The sequence below is a fragment of the Poecilia reticulata genome, chromosome 9 (assembly GCF_904066995.2).
Source record: "Poecilia reticulata chromosome 9, P_reticulata-male-v2, whole genome shotgun sequence".
Classification (NCBI taxonomy): Eukaryota; Metazoa; Chordata; class Actinopteri; order Cyprinodontiformes; family Poeciliidae; genus Poecilia; species Poecilia reticulata.
In genome coordinates this window covers 33,812,860-33,828,611 of record NC_088838.1, presented here as the reverse complement: position 1 = coordinate 33,828,611, position 15,752 = coordinate 33,812,860, and the positions used below count along the sequence as shown (strand labels likewise).

The 15,752-nt window shown below is 44.6% G+C and overlaps 1 protein-coding gene and 1 long non-coding RNA gene across 2 annotated transcripts in view; both read right to left on the bottom strand.

Annotated features, from left to right (window-relative positions):
* The window catches only part of znf608 (zinc finger protein 608), a 59,313-nt gene that overhangs the window by 34,764 nt on the left and 8,797 nt on the right, over positions 1–15,752 (bottom strand). The gene's annotated exons all lie outside the window — the stretch shown is intronic.
* On the bottom strand, positions 13,760–15,732 carry LOC145552928 (uncharacterized). Its single transcript, XR_014089063.1, has 3 exons — positions 15,155–15,732; positions 14,904–15,003; positions 13,760–14,689 (listed from the first exon to the last, which is right to left on the bottom strand). It is a non-coding gene; the product is annotated as an uncharacterized LOC145552928 (long non-coding RNA).

The window sequence follows — 15,752 nt, the reverse complement described above, 5'->3', positions numbered from 1 at the left end:
CACAAACAAACCATTTTAAGTCACCGCCTGTCTCATTCTGACATCATTATTTTATTTTTAAGGAATAATAAGGTGGAAACTATTTTCCGCAGGACTTCCTGTAATAATAATGACATCACATTAAAGTACCTGCGTGTATTTCAGGTTTTTCCACTCAACCTCTGGTCTATCAGCTCCGAGCTACCAGGCTTCTGCTAAGCCAGTGGTTCTTAATCTGGGTTCGGTCTCAGGGGTTCGGTCTCAGGGGTTCGGCGGAGCCTCTGCCGACCGCGGAGGTAAAGACACACTTGTGTAGACACAATCTTTACGGGGTTGCTACTGCCTCTAGTGGTGTGGGGGTGGTAACACACTAATATGATTACATTACTAAATCAGAATACCGCAAAGTCTTTATTATTTGTTATACATTTTTAATTCTCTTAAGAATATAGAGCTAATTAAATACCATACCAGCTTTATTTGGTATAGTACCAAATAAAGTGTATCAACCACAGCTGATACAAAGTGCTGTACATTAAAACACAACATAACAATAAAAAAATAAAAAAACTCTTACAGTTTAAAAACAAAACATACAATTTAAAACTAGATCCCCCCTGGAGTTGAAAGCCAAGTAAAATAAATGGGTTTTAAGACGAACTTTAAAAGTGGACAGTGAAATAATCTAAACAAAACCTTAAAGTGGTTCCAGTTTCTCTCGATGGCCAACCTGTTGAAACTGTGGCAGATTTTAAACACCTTGGGTCGTTCCTGTACAGTCAGCTCAACTGAAAACGCTGATTATATTTTGAAGAACTGATCTCAGATACTCTACCTTTAAGAAGACTTGGTGATCTTGGGGTGACCCAACTAGACTCTAGTTGGTTGGGGGTGACCCAACTAGAGTTTAGTTGGGTAGTTGGGGGTGACCCAACTATATTCTAGTTGGAGGTGGCCCAACTAGAGTATAGTTGGGCCACCTCCAACTAGAGTATAGTTGGGTCACCCCCAACTAGAGTATAGTTGGGTCACCCCCAACTAGAGTCTAGTTGGGTCACCCCCAACTAGACTCTAGTTGGGGGTGACCCAACTAGAGTTTAGTTGGGTAATTGGGGGTGACCCAACTAGACTCTAGTTGGGGGTGACCCAACTAGACTCTAGTTGGGGGTGACCCAACTATACTCTAGTTGGGGGTGACCCAACTAGAGTCTAGTTGGGGGTGACCCAACTAAACTCTAGTTGGGGGTGACCCAACTAGAGTTTAGTTGGGTAATTGGGGGTGACCCAACTAGACTCTAGTTGGGGGTGACCCAACTAGAGTCTAGTTGGGGGTGACCCAACTAAACTCTAGTTGGGGGTGACCCAACTAGAGTTTAGTTGGGTAATTGGGGGTGACCCAACTAGACTCTAGTTGGGGGTGACCCAACTATACTCTAGTTGGGGGTGACCCAACTAGAGTTTAGTTGGGTAGTTGGGGGTGACCCAACTATATTCTAGTTGAAGGTGGCCCAACTAGAGTATAGTTGGGGGTGACCCAACTAGACTCTAGTTGGGGGTGACCCAACTAGAGTTTAGTTGGGTAGTTGGGGGTGACCCAACTAGACTCTAGTTGGGGGTGACCCAACTAGAGTCTAGTTGGGGGTGACCCAACTAAACTCTAGTTGGGGGTGACCCAACTAGAGTTTAGTTGGGTAATTGGGGGTGACCCAACTAGACTCTAGTTGGGGGTGACCCAACTAGAGTCTAGTTGGGGGTGACCCAACTAAACTCTAGTTGGGGGTGACCCAACTAGAGTTTAGTTGGGTAATTGGGGGTGACCCAACTATATTCTAGTTGAAGGTGGCCCAACTAGAGTATAGTTGGGTCACCCCCAACTAGAGTCTAGTTGGGGGTGACCCAACTAGAGTTTAGTTGGGTAGTTGGGGGTGACCCAACTAGACTCTAGTTGGGGGTGACCCAACTAGAGTCTAGTTGGGGGTGACCCAACTAAACTCTAGTTGGGGGTGACCCAACTAGAGTTTAGTTGGGTAATTGGGGGTGACCCAACTAGACTCTAGTTGGGGGTGACCCAACTAGAGTCTAGTTGGGGGTGACCCAACTAAACTCTAGTTGGGGGTGACCCAACTAGAGTTTAGTTGGGTAATTGGGGGTGACCCAACTATATTCTAGTTGAAGGTGGCCCAACTAGAGTATAGTTGGGTCGCCGGGGGCGAGCGAACTAGAGTCTAGTTGGGGGTGACCCAACTAGAGTTTAGTTGGGTAGTTGGGGGTGACCCAACTAGACTCTAGTTGGGGGTGACCCAACTAGAGTCTAGTTGGGGGTGACCCAACTAAACTCTAGTTGGGGGTGACCCAACTAGAGTTTAGTTGGGTAATTGGGGGTGACCCAACTAGACTCTAGTTGGGGGTGACCCAACTAGAGTCTAGTTGGGGGTGACCCAACTAAACTCTAGTTGGGGGTGACCCAACTAGAGTTTAGTTGGGTAATTGGGGGTGACCCAACTAGACTCTAGTTGGGGGTGACCCAACTAGAGTTTAGTTGGGTAGTTGGGGGTGACCCAACTATATTCTAGTTGAAGGTGGCCCAACTAGAGTATAGTTGGGTCACCCCCAACTAGAGTCTAGTTGGGGGTGACCCAACTAGACTCTAGTTGGGGGTGACCCAACTAGAGTTTAGTTGGGTAGTTGGGGGTGACCCAACTAGACTCTAGTTGAGTCACCCCTATGTCTTGAATTTGGGGGAAAAATATAATATTTTATTTATCACTACAGGGTTCGGTGAATGCACATATGAAACTGGTGGGTTCGGTACCTCAAAAAGGTTAAGAACCACTGTGCTAAGCTCAATAACATACTGAAAAGGTCGTTCAAACCTTTGATTTGTAGCATCGCTGCGATTTATTCAAATGCAACCCCAGAATTTGGTCACGACCCCCTCGATTCCAGTAATGGTGGGAATCACCATGGCAACCAGGCTCAGGATTTTCTTTTTCTTGTGCTCTTACATGAGTTTTCTGTCTGTGTTTTAAGGGATTATCCCCACCTGTTCAGTCCGCTTTAATCCAACTCCATTTATCTAGAAAGTGTGGCTCGTTTGAGGAGGAATGCTAATCGGACCAACAACGCTAACTCTGGTCCTCCTACCAGCCTCGGTCTCGGTTCGGCTGAAATGCTCTCCAGAAGAAGCTGCATATGTGAAAACCAAACGGACCAGAGTCCGCTCCAAACACAGGAAGTGGACTACAGCACAGGGCATTCTGGGTAAACACAACCAAAACAAACGCGTTAGCGGGAGAAATGACCGCTAGCCTCAGCGCTAATCTGAAAACAACAGGAAGTGGTCGTAGTTTCTGTGATGTATTTCCTTCACGGCTTGATCTATAACTACAGTTTACAGGGCATCGTTTTTACATAAAAAGGTGAATTCATCATCCTTTCACAAACTCACTTTCACCGTTTAAAGTGTGATTCTCCAGTTGGAGGTGGGAAAAATCTGCTGCAGCTGGAGCAAAGCAGTCTCCTCTTTCTTGCTTCCTGCGCTCCTCTGCTGCGCTCCTCTGGCGCTCCGTGTCGAGGCTGAATAACAAAGAGCCGTCCTAACGGGCGAGCAGAGCCGGTTTTACCCAAATTAATCAGGAGAGGGAGGCTGAGCGGCGGGCGTCGGGGGAGCCAGCTGAGCTTTCCATTAATTCTGCCTCGAAAATCTATAATTAAACAAAGACACACTGTTTTCCACTCTGTTTTTCTGCCTTTTTATTTCGTCTTCAATCACATTTTTATGCACTAAAGATGACAGACGATTGTATTTGTGCTCAGAAATGCAGGCAGAGATTTATTCAGTCCGATGATGTAATTATTCATAAATCGTTCATTTTTCCCCCTCACTGCATTCATCATCTTAATCCAGCTGCACTAATGTTTTCTTTCCTTTGTTCTGCAGTCATTTTCTATGTTGACTGGGTTTGTTTTTGTTCTTCCTCTTCATCATTTTCCACCTTCTTTCCCATTATTCTGATTCTTTGTTGTTTTACTTTGCTTCCATTAAACTCGTCTTCTTATCTTTTCCCATCGTTTATTTCTAATTTTCAACAAAATTCAGACTCTCGTCCATGTTTGAGTCCCTTTAAAAAAAATTTTTACAAAAAAAAAACAAAAAAACATATATATATATATATATATATATATATATATATATATATATATATATATATATATATATATATATATATGTTGAGATTTTTGGTGTAATTTCCTTCAGTGGTTCTTGGTGCAGCGCCCCCACAGGCGAGGAGGGGAACAGGTTGCTTAATTAGTTTGGAGACCAAGTCTACCGGACCAGGCTGTTCCCACACCTGACAGTCTGGTGGATTTGGTCGGATTGTTGACCAAAATTGCAACATTTGTCACATTTTCCGCCGGTGCAGTTCGCTTTCACACCGTCTGGTGTGATTTTTCAAATCCACTCCTGGCCTGTGGGGGCGCTGCAGCAAGCAGGACACAACATGAAAACCTCAGAAGAGTCCGTTGGCGTTCACACAAACATTTGTCCTCTCATTTGCTTCTACAGTCCCAGCAGAAAGTATTCACACCCTCCACTTTTTCCACCTTTTGTCACAATAATCATTTATTGTAAGCAGGTTTAAGTACAGTAAATGTTGCGGTTTTGGTCCCCAACCCAAATCCACACCAGATTATCAGGTGTCTGGTTGACCTGGTTGGATTCAGGGCCGAATCTGAAACATCTGTTCCGTCTCCAGCTGCTGTGGTTTGATTCCCACTGCATCCAAACTAACTGAGCAACCTGTTCCCCTCCTCGCCTGTGGGGGCGCCGCACCAGGAGCCACTGAAGGAAACGACACGGAAAACTCTAAAGAAGACAACGAGAGCGACTTCCGTCTTCACGAAATGTTAACAAAACTGGAGCGGCGTCAGATTTTAGTGGTTGGAGGATTTATCTCGTTTTCGTTTTTTAAAAAAAAAACACGAGTCATTTATACGCTACGCTAGGCTAGCACGTTTGGTTTGGTTGCATTTACCCAGAATGCCCTGCTGTCACGTGTAAAACATAGCAGCGGTCTCCGGTCCGCAGATTTCCCTTCAACAGAACCAAAGCCTGGGTTTGTGTTCAGACCAGAGTCCACTGTTCTGGTTCCGTTCCTCACTCTCACCTCCGAGACGAACAGAACCGGACAAACGGACTGGAGATCAAACGGCTGTTTTTGTCGTTATACTTTCCAGTCTGTTTCTCTTCACTTCATCATTACCGGTTTCTTTCTCTTGCCCTTCATGTATCATTTCCTCTTCGTCTCTCGTTCCCCTCTTTGTGCCCATCCTCATCCTTTTCCTCCTCCTCCTCATCCTGCTCCTCCTCCTCTTCCTCTTCCTCCTCCTCCTCTTCCTCCTCCTCCTCCTCATCCTGCTCCTCCTCCTCCTCCTCCTCTTCCTCATTCTCATCCTGCTCCTCCTCCTCCTCTTCCTCATCCTCATCCTTTTCCTCATTCTCATCCTCATCCTCCTCCTCTTCCTCCTCCTCTTCCTCATCCTGTTCCTCCTCCTCCTCTTCCTCATTCTCATCCTGCTCCTCCTCCTCCTCTTCCTCATCCTCCTCCTCCTCCTCCTCTTCCTCATTCTCATCCTGCTCCTCCTCCTCCTCTTCCTCATCCTCATCCTCCTCCTCCTCCTCCTCTTCCTCATCCTCCTCCTCCTCCTCCTCTTCCTCATTCTCATCCTGCTCCTCCTCCTCCTCTTCCTCATCCTCCTCCTGCTCCTCCTCCTCTTCCTCATCCTCATCCTGCTCCTCCTCCTCCTCTTCCTCATCCTCCTCCTCTTCCACATTCTCATCCTGCTCCTCCTCCTCCTCTTCCTCATCCTCCTCCTCATCCTCCTCCTCTTCCTCCTCCCCTCCCATTAAACCCCTGAGTGAGCAGCAGCCACTCCTGTTATTTTACCAGGCAGAAATCAGCCCTGTCTGTCTTGTCGGGCTTTAGAGAGAGGAAGTGTGTGTGTGTGTGTGTGTGTGTGTGTGTGTGTGTGTGTGTGTGTGTGTGTGTGTGTGTGTGTGTGTGTGTGTGTGTGTGTGTGTGTGTGTGTGTGTGTGTGTGTGTGTTTTGAATGAATAGATGACTTTTTTCTCCTCCAGCGTTTTTCCACGGCAGCCTCCTTCATCTCTGATCTCATGTTTTCAGTTTCCCAGCATCGCGCGCGCGCGCGCACGCGTACACACACACACACACACACACACACACACACACACACACACACGCACACATACAGACGCCTTGGAATTGACTGCAGGCTGCCGCTCCGCAATCAGCCCTAGAAACAATTAAAGCGCTGCTGTATGTGCGGTAAAGCGGCTGTATGTGCGGTAAAGCGGCTGTGTGTGCGGTAAAGCGGCTGTATGTGCGGTAAAGCGGCTGTATGTGCGGTAAAGCGGCTGTATGTGCGGTAAAGCGGCTGTATGTGCGGTAAAGCGGCTGTATGTGCGGTAAAGCGACTGTGCGGTAAAGCGACTGTGCGGTAAAGCGGCTGTGCGGTAAAGCGGTGTGTTTTCATGAAGACCAAACCTCCGAGCCGTCAGGCGTCACCAGCTGTCGTGTTTTAATCGGGTTTGGATCTGAACGCTGTTTCCAGAATAACAACAATAAATGTTCTTCACACATCGGCGATCGGCTGGGAGCGATTATAACAGCCGAGCCGGCCCAAGGCATATGCGAGTTCAGCGGCTGCACATGGAGCATTTAGTTAGCTTTCAAATTAAATATTTAGTTTTGAACTCGACATTTATAAATGGAGAAATAAAAGATGGTGAAAATATGACATTTTTCTCTATGATAGGCTGAATTAATCACATTATTTCTGTAAATCTTTACAAACTGCTTTGCACCAGTTCCAGCTAAACGCACCTTTCCAAATAAAAGGTTTATATCCATCCATCCATCCATCCATCCATCCATCCATCCATCCATCCATCCATCTTATCCGGGTCGGGTCGCGGTGCAGCAGCCTCAGGAGGCCCAGACTTCCCTCCCAGCCTCTTCCAGGTCCTCCAGGAATCCCAAGGCGTTCCCAGGCCATAGAGAGACATCGTCCCTCCAGGTGTCCTGGGTCTCCCCTCCTGCTGGTGGGACCTGAACTCCTCACCAGGGAGGCGTCCAGGAGGCATCCTGACCAGATGCCCGAGCCTCAACTGGCTCCTCTCGACGTGGAGGAGCAGCGGCTCTACTCTGAGTCCCTCCCGGATGACCGAGCTTCTCTCTCTAAGGGAGAGCCCAGCCACCCTGCGGAGGAGGAAACCCATTTCGGCCGCTTGTACCCGTGATCTTGTTCTTTCGGTCATGACCCAAAGCTCATGACCATAGATGAGGGTGGGAACGTAGATCGACCGGTAAATCGAGAGCTTCGCTTTTTGGCTCAGCTCTCTCTTCACCACGACGGACCGGTACAGCGCCCGCTTCACAGTAGACGCTGCCCCAATCCGCCTGTCGATCTCCCTTCTTCCCTCATTATGAACAAGATCCCCAGATACTTAAACTCCTCCACTTGAGGCAGGACGACCCCCCTGACCCGGAGAAGGCACTCTACCCTTTTCCGGCTCAAGACCATGGCCTCGGATTTGGAGGCACTGAGCCTCATCCCGGCCGCTTCACACCCGGCTGCGAGTATAAAGGTTTATAGTCCATATAAATTCAGATTAGTACTGTAAATGATTAAAAACACATTATTTGGAAATAATAATCTCCATTTCGTGTAAATGATTCCTTCTCTGGAAGCCATGATTTTCTGAAAAGATGCTAAAACTTGACGTTGGAGCTCTGGAAGCAGCTGATGCTGCAGCTCAGGCTTTATTTTAAACTCTGCAGGTAGTTTAACCAACACGGCGGAACTGGATGTGAGGCGACTGCGTGTTTTCAGGTGGATGCGCAGCAGCGGAGGCTCCTGCTGAATGAGTGTGTGGGCGAACGCAGCCGTTTCACGCTAACAGCTAATGGACTCTCAGCTGCTGCTCTGAAAACACGCGCCACGCCGCCATTTGCTCCTCCGCTTGTTTTCCATCCCGTCTTTCATGAACGCTGCCGAGGAACGAGGTCAAACGGGAAATCAGGAAAGAGTCGAGCTGATTGGACAACCTGGCTGCGGTGCAGTTGGTCCGAAACGATTTAATCTGGAGAGATGATAGAGGAAACCTGCAGAGCATTTTATATCCGACTGGAGACAAGCTGGAGCATTTTAGCATTTATGTTTCTTTTTTTTAAAAATGTCACACTTGCTATTCATTTCTGATATTATCAGGTAAATGAGGCTTTTTTTTACAGTGTAACTAATCCCCTAATCTGCTTCTTTTTTCTGATAAACTCACCAAATATTTCTGGTCTAGTTTATTGTAAACTACTTAAAATGAGACAAAGCAACTTTTCAGCTAAAGCTGTGTGGGAAAGCGAATATTTCCCTAATATTGTTCAACCGACACATTGTTTCACTCGTGAGAAAAATGTTGTTATAAGTGAAATAATCTGTCAGGGAATCAAATATCAATATTAAGGAAATATTCACTTAAAAAGCTTTTTTAAAGTCATAAAAATGTTAAGCAGTAATTACGTTTTTTTCAAGCACCGTCATCAAAATCGTCATTACACATGAAATATGTTGGTCAATGTTGGATTCGTGACACGTCAAAAGCAACTTTTAGCGTTTTAGTGAAAGGATCTCAGTGTTTCGGCTGTTTTGCAGTTTTTTTTTTTGGAATTTTGTTCCAGATTTGTGCAGTTCAGCAGCTGAATCCTGGCTCAGTGCTGCCCTCTTTGGGTTAAACAGTGGCATTGCAGTTGAATTTACAAGCTTCCAACAGGAAAGCTGTACGCCCCCTAGTGGCGAGTCAGGAGTTGGAATAATCCCAGAAACTTTTCCGTTATGGCGAGAAATGAAACGTTTCTGCTGTGTTTTCTGTGAACGAGCGATTTCTAGTAGAGATAACAGAGAAATGATCGAAAAGGCCAAAATCAGCAACAGAGATATTCACAGCCTTACTGGTAATCAGGTCCAGTGTGTGTGTGTGTGTGTGTGTGTGTGTGTGTGTGTGTGTGTGTGTGTGTGTGTGTGTGTGCGTGTGTGTGTGTGTGTGTTGCTTGTTTAACATGGTGAATTAAACCAAAACGATCAAGAACATCACTCAGCCTTTTTTGTCTTTGAGCTTTTCGACATGGATGTTAAAATGTCCCACAATTATCAAACAGCCGTAATCGATGCAGAATAGATAACAGCTCATTAAAGTCAATGAAGAAATGTTCCACCATATTGTGGGGTTTTTGTAGAGACCCCCTTACATCCGGAAACTTCCTGAAGTTCGCCACAGCAAAGGGGAAAATAATGCAGAAAAACCGTTAAAAGATCAACTCAAAACCACTGTTTTCTCTCCCGGTGTCAGTCATGCTACACTCAGACTTGTTGCCATAACAACTGACAACAGCGCCGCTTTATGTTTCCAGATTCAACACTAAGAATCACTCAAACATTTCCCACACAGAGATTATTAATAAGTGATCTGCTGCTATTAGCTAAGCTAACACTGCAGCAGTTGATTAGCTACTGCTGCTATTTGCTAAGCTAACACTGCAGCAATTGATTAGCTACTGCTGCTATTTGCTAAGCTAACACTGCAGCAGTTGATTAGCTACTGCTGCTATTTGCTAAGCTAACACTGCAGCAGTTGATTAGCTACTGCTGCTATTTGCTAAGCTAACACTGCAGCAGTTGATTAGCTACTGCTGCTATTTGCTAAGCTAACACTGCAGCAGTTGATTAGCTACTGCTGCTATTAGCTAAGATAACACTGCAGCAGTTGATTAGCTACTGCTGCTATTAGCTAAGCTAACACTGCAGCAGTTGATTAGCTACTGCTGCTATTAGCTAAGATAACACTGCAGCAGTTGATTAGCTACTGCTGCTATTTGCTAAGCTAACACTGCAGCAGTTGATTAGCTACTGCTGCTATTTGCTAAGCTAACACTGCAGCAGTTGATTAGCTACTGCTGCTATTAGCTAAGCTAACACTGCAGCAGTTGATTAGCTACTGCTGCTATTAGCTAAGCTAACAGAGGGGTACCTGATTAGCTAACTTAAGCATCTGCTGTGCTGATGATCTGTCAGAGTTGTGTTTTTATTTTGTAACTGAACCAAAATGCACCGAATTCTGCAGCACATCTATATGTTAAGATTGTCAAGGTCAAGCTAGCATAGCTGCACTACTTCCCTTTCCAGCGCTATTTTTTTTTTTTCTTAATTAAATCAAATTGATCAAGTTTTCAAACGTTTCTGACAAGAAAAGGTCCAAAGGGACTGTTCATTATTCCTGCTGTGGAGGAATAAAAATGTATGAGACTAATCAAAGATGAGATTGTGGTGCAACATTTTATCTGACAAGCTTTTTACCTTCGTATAACGATAAAGTTTTCTTGCTTCTGAATTTATTTCCAATGTTTCTGTAAAATTAAAATGTATTTACTTTAAAAAACGAGCTGAATCTCTTTCTGTGTAGCAAATGGTAAAAATATTCCACTCTATAGAAACAGCCTCAACCTTCTGACCAGTTAGCCTGAATTTATCGTAGCCTCTGGAAAACCTCATCAAAGTCCCGTCCAGCTCGACGGATCTTGTTAAATTCCAAAAGAAGAAGAAGAAAAATCTGCTTCAGAAAACAGCAGAGAGATCGACGCGTTCACCAAAACACAAGTGTTTGTTTTCAAAAATTGATATCTCAATTTCTGAGCTTCCTCTGTTAAATCTGCTAGAGTCAAACCTGAAGAACTAAATTATATTCACAGGAGGTGAATGTAACAGAAGAGGAGGAAACGCATTCCTTCAAGGTCACTCGCTCATTTTGAGAAACATCCGAAGCTCCGGCTTTTCTCTGAAATTCACCTGGGAGCTTCCCGCTGCTCTCTGCCGGCCTGATTTCCATGTTTTGGAACCAATAACTTCCCGTCAGTCACAGAAAAACGCCTCGCAGTCGGACAGAAACAACAACTAACAAGCAGAAATATCAACCAGCGATGCCCAATCTGATCATTTTCACACAACAAGCATCTTTTTTTTATACTCACACAAAAACAAACAACTGAAAATTACTAATTTGCTCAATTATGTGCAAAAATGAAAGAATTTGAACAATTTAAAATAATTTGTGGAAAGCTTTAAAACACAAAACCTGACTGTAAGTCTAATTATTATCATAACTGAAGTCAAAAAAGGTGAAATAAACACAGTTAATTAAAAATCTACACTCAACAACGATTATGACTCAATATTAACAAAATGTCAGGAACATTTGATAATTGGGCTGCACAGTGGTGCAGTTGGTAGAGCTGTTGCCTTGCAGCAAGAAGGTTCTGGGTTCGATTCCCGGTCTTTCTGCATGGAGTCTCCATGTTCTCCCTGTGCATGGTGCACTTTTAAAATGTCACAAAAAAAGAAGAATAAAAGGAAATGCAAATTAGCCATTTGCATAGTTTGGAGTAGGGCTGCAGCACCGATTGCAGTTGATCTCCGATTACTGATCTTTAAACAGCCCAACCTGCTAATTAAGTTTTTATTTAGATGTTGCTCTGTGTGGGGCTGCACAGTGGTAGAGCTGTTGCCTTGCAGCAAGAAGGTTCTGGGTTCGATTCCTGGTCTTTCTGCATGGAGTCTCCATGTTCTCCCTGTGCATGGTGGGTTTTCTCCAGGTTCTCCGGTTTCCTCCCACAGTCCAAAAACATGACTGTCAGGTTAATTGGTCTCTCCAAATTGCCCCTAGGTGTGAGTGTGTGTGTGCATGGTTGTGTGTCTCTGTGTTGCCCTGCGACAGACTGGCGACCTGTCCAGGTGACCTGTCCAGGTGACCCCGCCTCTCGCCCGGAACGCCAGCTGGAGAGGCAGCAGCACCTCCTGACCCACTGAGGGACAAGGGTGTAAAGAAAATGGATGGAGGGACATTTTGATAATTACAAGCTGGAATTTATTATCGCTTTTTAAGAAACAATCAAACTTATAGTTTCCAAAAAGTTTCCCAGTGAGTCCAAGCTAAATAATTTGCAACCCGAGAGGAAGTGAAATCAGGAATTTATCCTGAAAACTCAAGAAAAGTATCTGAATTTACAGAAATGTTCCATTTTGCCTGATTTCTCCCTCTGCAGAGATTTTAGGATAAAACCTTGCAGAGCTGCAAAGAAGCTAAACTTTTGTTAGCTTCTTATATTCTTATATTTTCCATATTTTCCAGTTACGCTGTAGTTTCAGGAAAAGTAAGAAATAACACACATTTACATAGACAAACTGAATGAAACATCATCCCATGTTAGCATCATGGTGCAGCAGCAGCAGCTGATTCGCAGCACTTGTCCCTAGATGGGCTTTTTTTTCCCTAAAAATAAAAACTCTAAAAATTGAAGTGAAATAATTTGAAACAACACGACATAATATATTCAGAGAAGTGTAAAAAAATAAATAAAAATGAGTACAGGTCTGTTTTTGACATAACCAGAGTTTTGTTTGATTTTTGAACGTACTGAAATGGCTGCAGACTTTAAGTGAACAGGAAGTGAGTTCCAAGCTGCAGATCTTCTCACAGACACTTTGCACTTTGAGCAAAAGTGGTTCTTCGAAAGGGAACCTTACAATTTCCCTCCAAGGCTGCTCTGGTGGATCTGCTACTGCCCTGCAATGTCTGTATGCAATCGCTTAATGGCATGGGTGCTAGTCCATTTAAACACTTAAAAATCAGTTCTAAAACGTTAGAATTTAGGAAATTTGTAAAATCCAAAATTCCAAATTTAGCCAAAATGCGACAATGATGGAATCTAATTGGCTTTTGGTATAAAACCTTTAAGGCCCGATTATAAAGACTTGCTAGAGGTTTGAGACCAGACAGTAGCTCCATAATGTGAGGATCAGTGAGTTCATAAGCATCTCTGCACAGTGACGTGTCCAACAATGTCTAATCATCCATCCATCCATTTTCTAACACCCTTGTCCCTCAGTGGGGTCAGGAGGTGCTGCTGCCTCTCCAGCTGGCGTACCGGGTGAGAGGCGGGGTCACCTGGACAGGTCACCTGGACAGGTCACCTGGACAGGTCGCCAGTCTGTCGCAGGGCAACACAGAGACACACAACCATGCACACACACACTCACACCTAGGGAGAATTTAGACAGACCAATTAACCTGACAGTCATGTTTTTGGACTGTGGGAGGAAACCAGAGTACCTGGAGAAAACCCACCATGCACAGGGAGAACATGGAGACTCCATGCAGAAAGACCGGGAATCGAACCCAGAACCTTCTGGCTGCAAGGCAACAGCTCTACCAACTGCGCCACTGTGCAGCCTTGTCTAATAACTTTAAAGCAATTTATATTTGATCTAACAGTTTTGCAGATTTTATCGACATGGCTCTTGAAAGCTAACTGAGCATCCAGAATGATTCCTAAATATTGTTCTTGTGCTACTTGTTCAATAGGCTCCACATTGAAGATCTGAATATTCAAATAGAGCTGGAATTTACTGCGAACATTTAAGAAGCACGCCTTCAGTTCTTTGAACATTTAATCTTCTGCATGTTCTGTAAAGTCTGTAAGTTCCCGGAACGTCGTTCCGTTTGGTTCTCATCCTGTTTCCACCCCTCCTGCCAAATGCCGACTCTCCTCACATTCATCGCTTTGGATTCAGCAGCCGAGTCTCTAAAAATCGACAGGATGTGAGAATCCAAAGTGATGCAACTGATTCGCTACCAGATTGTGAATCGATTGAGAACAACAAACGTTTGTGCCACTAAATCTGCTGTAATTCCTGGAAACGTAAGAAATAAAGACCATAAATAAAGCAAAGACTGTAAAGCAGCTAATCTGGGATTAGCAATCTGGTTGTCATGGTTTCCTAAATGTACGCCTTACGTTGGAATAATTCAGACTAATAACTGAGACTCAGTCAACAGGAGGGAAGAAAGAAGGAAAAGGAACAAAAAATAATTAAAAAATAAGCAATAAAATAATCTGGATGCAAGAAAGCACTAAATACATAACATGAAACTTTAGAAAATTCCATAAATAGGAGCTAAAATATTCCTCCAGTTGTTTTATTTTCACATTTCTCTCTCTTCTATCAGCTTTTATCGTCCTGCTAAGTTCAACATGCTCACGTTTCTCACGTTTCTCTTTGCGGCACCAAGTTATTCCTGATTCCTCCTCCGTCTGAGCCGCCCGGATGCTCATGTCCCACCGCCAGACGTGGCTATTTTTACAGAAACGTTCACCACGTTTCTGCTTTTCATCGTTTCTGGCGCTGAAATGCAACAACAGGAGCGTCGAGTCAGATTAATCTGCTCTGACATCAGGCTTTGTCCCCGTTTTAAATCCACTCTCCCGGCTTGCAAATCGTCTCGGAGCGAAACTCTCGGCCGCTTCGCAGGGACGAGTCAGATCTCCGACCGTCTGGATTTTACATCCAGACGTTTCGCAGCTGCAGAAAACGAGACGTGCGTTCGGAAAAGACATCCGGCCTCCTGCTGGATAACAGTCTGAGGTCTCTGCTGCAGATGAAAGTTGCAGATTCTGAGCCTCAGGTGAAGTCCGGACACACGCAGAATGAAAACATCAACCAGGCGAACAAGAAGCGACGCAAAGCCGGGGTCCACTCTGGGAGCGGGAGGAGTTTACGCATCTGATAGGTGTTTTCCTAGAACCTACATAAAAGAACCACAGACAACGTATATGAATCCTAAAGCTTTTGCAAAAGAGAAAACTCTGTCAACTGCTCCTCTGAGCCGCTCACAGAGCGTTCTGAAAATCTTTGGGTTCAGCTTGTCTTTTATTTTCAAACTTCAAAGAGGGAGGATAGGCAAGATAGACAGCAGAGGAAACAGCAGAGGTCGTAACAAAGGTCGTAAAACAATTTACCTAAACAACTAGCAACCCAGTTCCAGATGCGATATCTGACCTACGGTCTGAGCCCGGTTCAAATCTGGTCCAACTGTTTCACCTGAAGATGAACAGGCAGCTGTGACCCCCAGGTCAGTTAATACACACATTAAAGAAGAGAACATTTTAAACTGACTAACATTAGACTGAATATGAACTAAAGTAACAACAAAATGATAATACCAAAAAATCTCTAACACATCTTATCCCCGTTTTAGGTTAATTATCACCTGGAGGCGTTCAGCAGTGAACCAGCTCATGCTTCTGTTTTCATGTGATCATCAGGCTTCCTAAAACGTGACGGTGTTACTAAGCAGAATGCATAATTCAAAAAGTTTTCTGTTTGTTTAAGACGTCAACATTTACAAGTCAATTCAGACGGTGCTGTTGAGAAACGTAAATATGATCAGAATAAGCAGCAGATGCGTTTATGTTCCTCTCATTTGAAGGATTTTCACTCATTTGTTGAGTGAAAATCCATCCATGATGTCAAATGTTAGATGAAATCAAAGCTGAGTGATCAGAACAAGGACTGTCATGGTGACACGCGGTAATACTGTGTAACGGTAATGAGACATGATTATGATCTGAGGCCATGGTCTGGAGCCGGAATAGGGTAGAGTGCCTTCTCCGGGTCAGGGGGGTCGTCCTGCCTCAAGTGGAGGAGTTTAAGTATCTGGGGATCTTGTTCATAATGAGGGAAGAAGGGAGATCGACAGGCGGATTGGGGCAGCGTCTGCCGTGAAGCGGGCGCTGTACCGGTCCGTCGTGGTGAAGAGAGAGCTGAGTCAAAAAGCGAAGCTCTCGATTTACCGGTCGATCTACGTT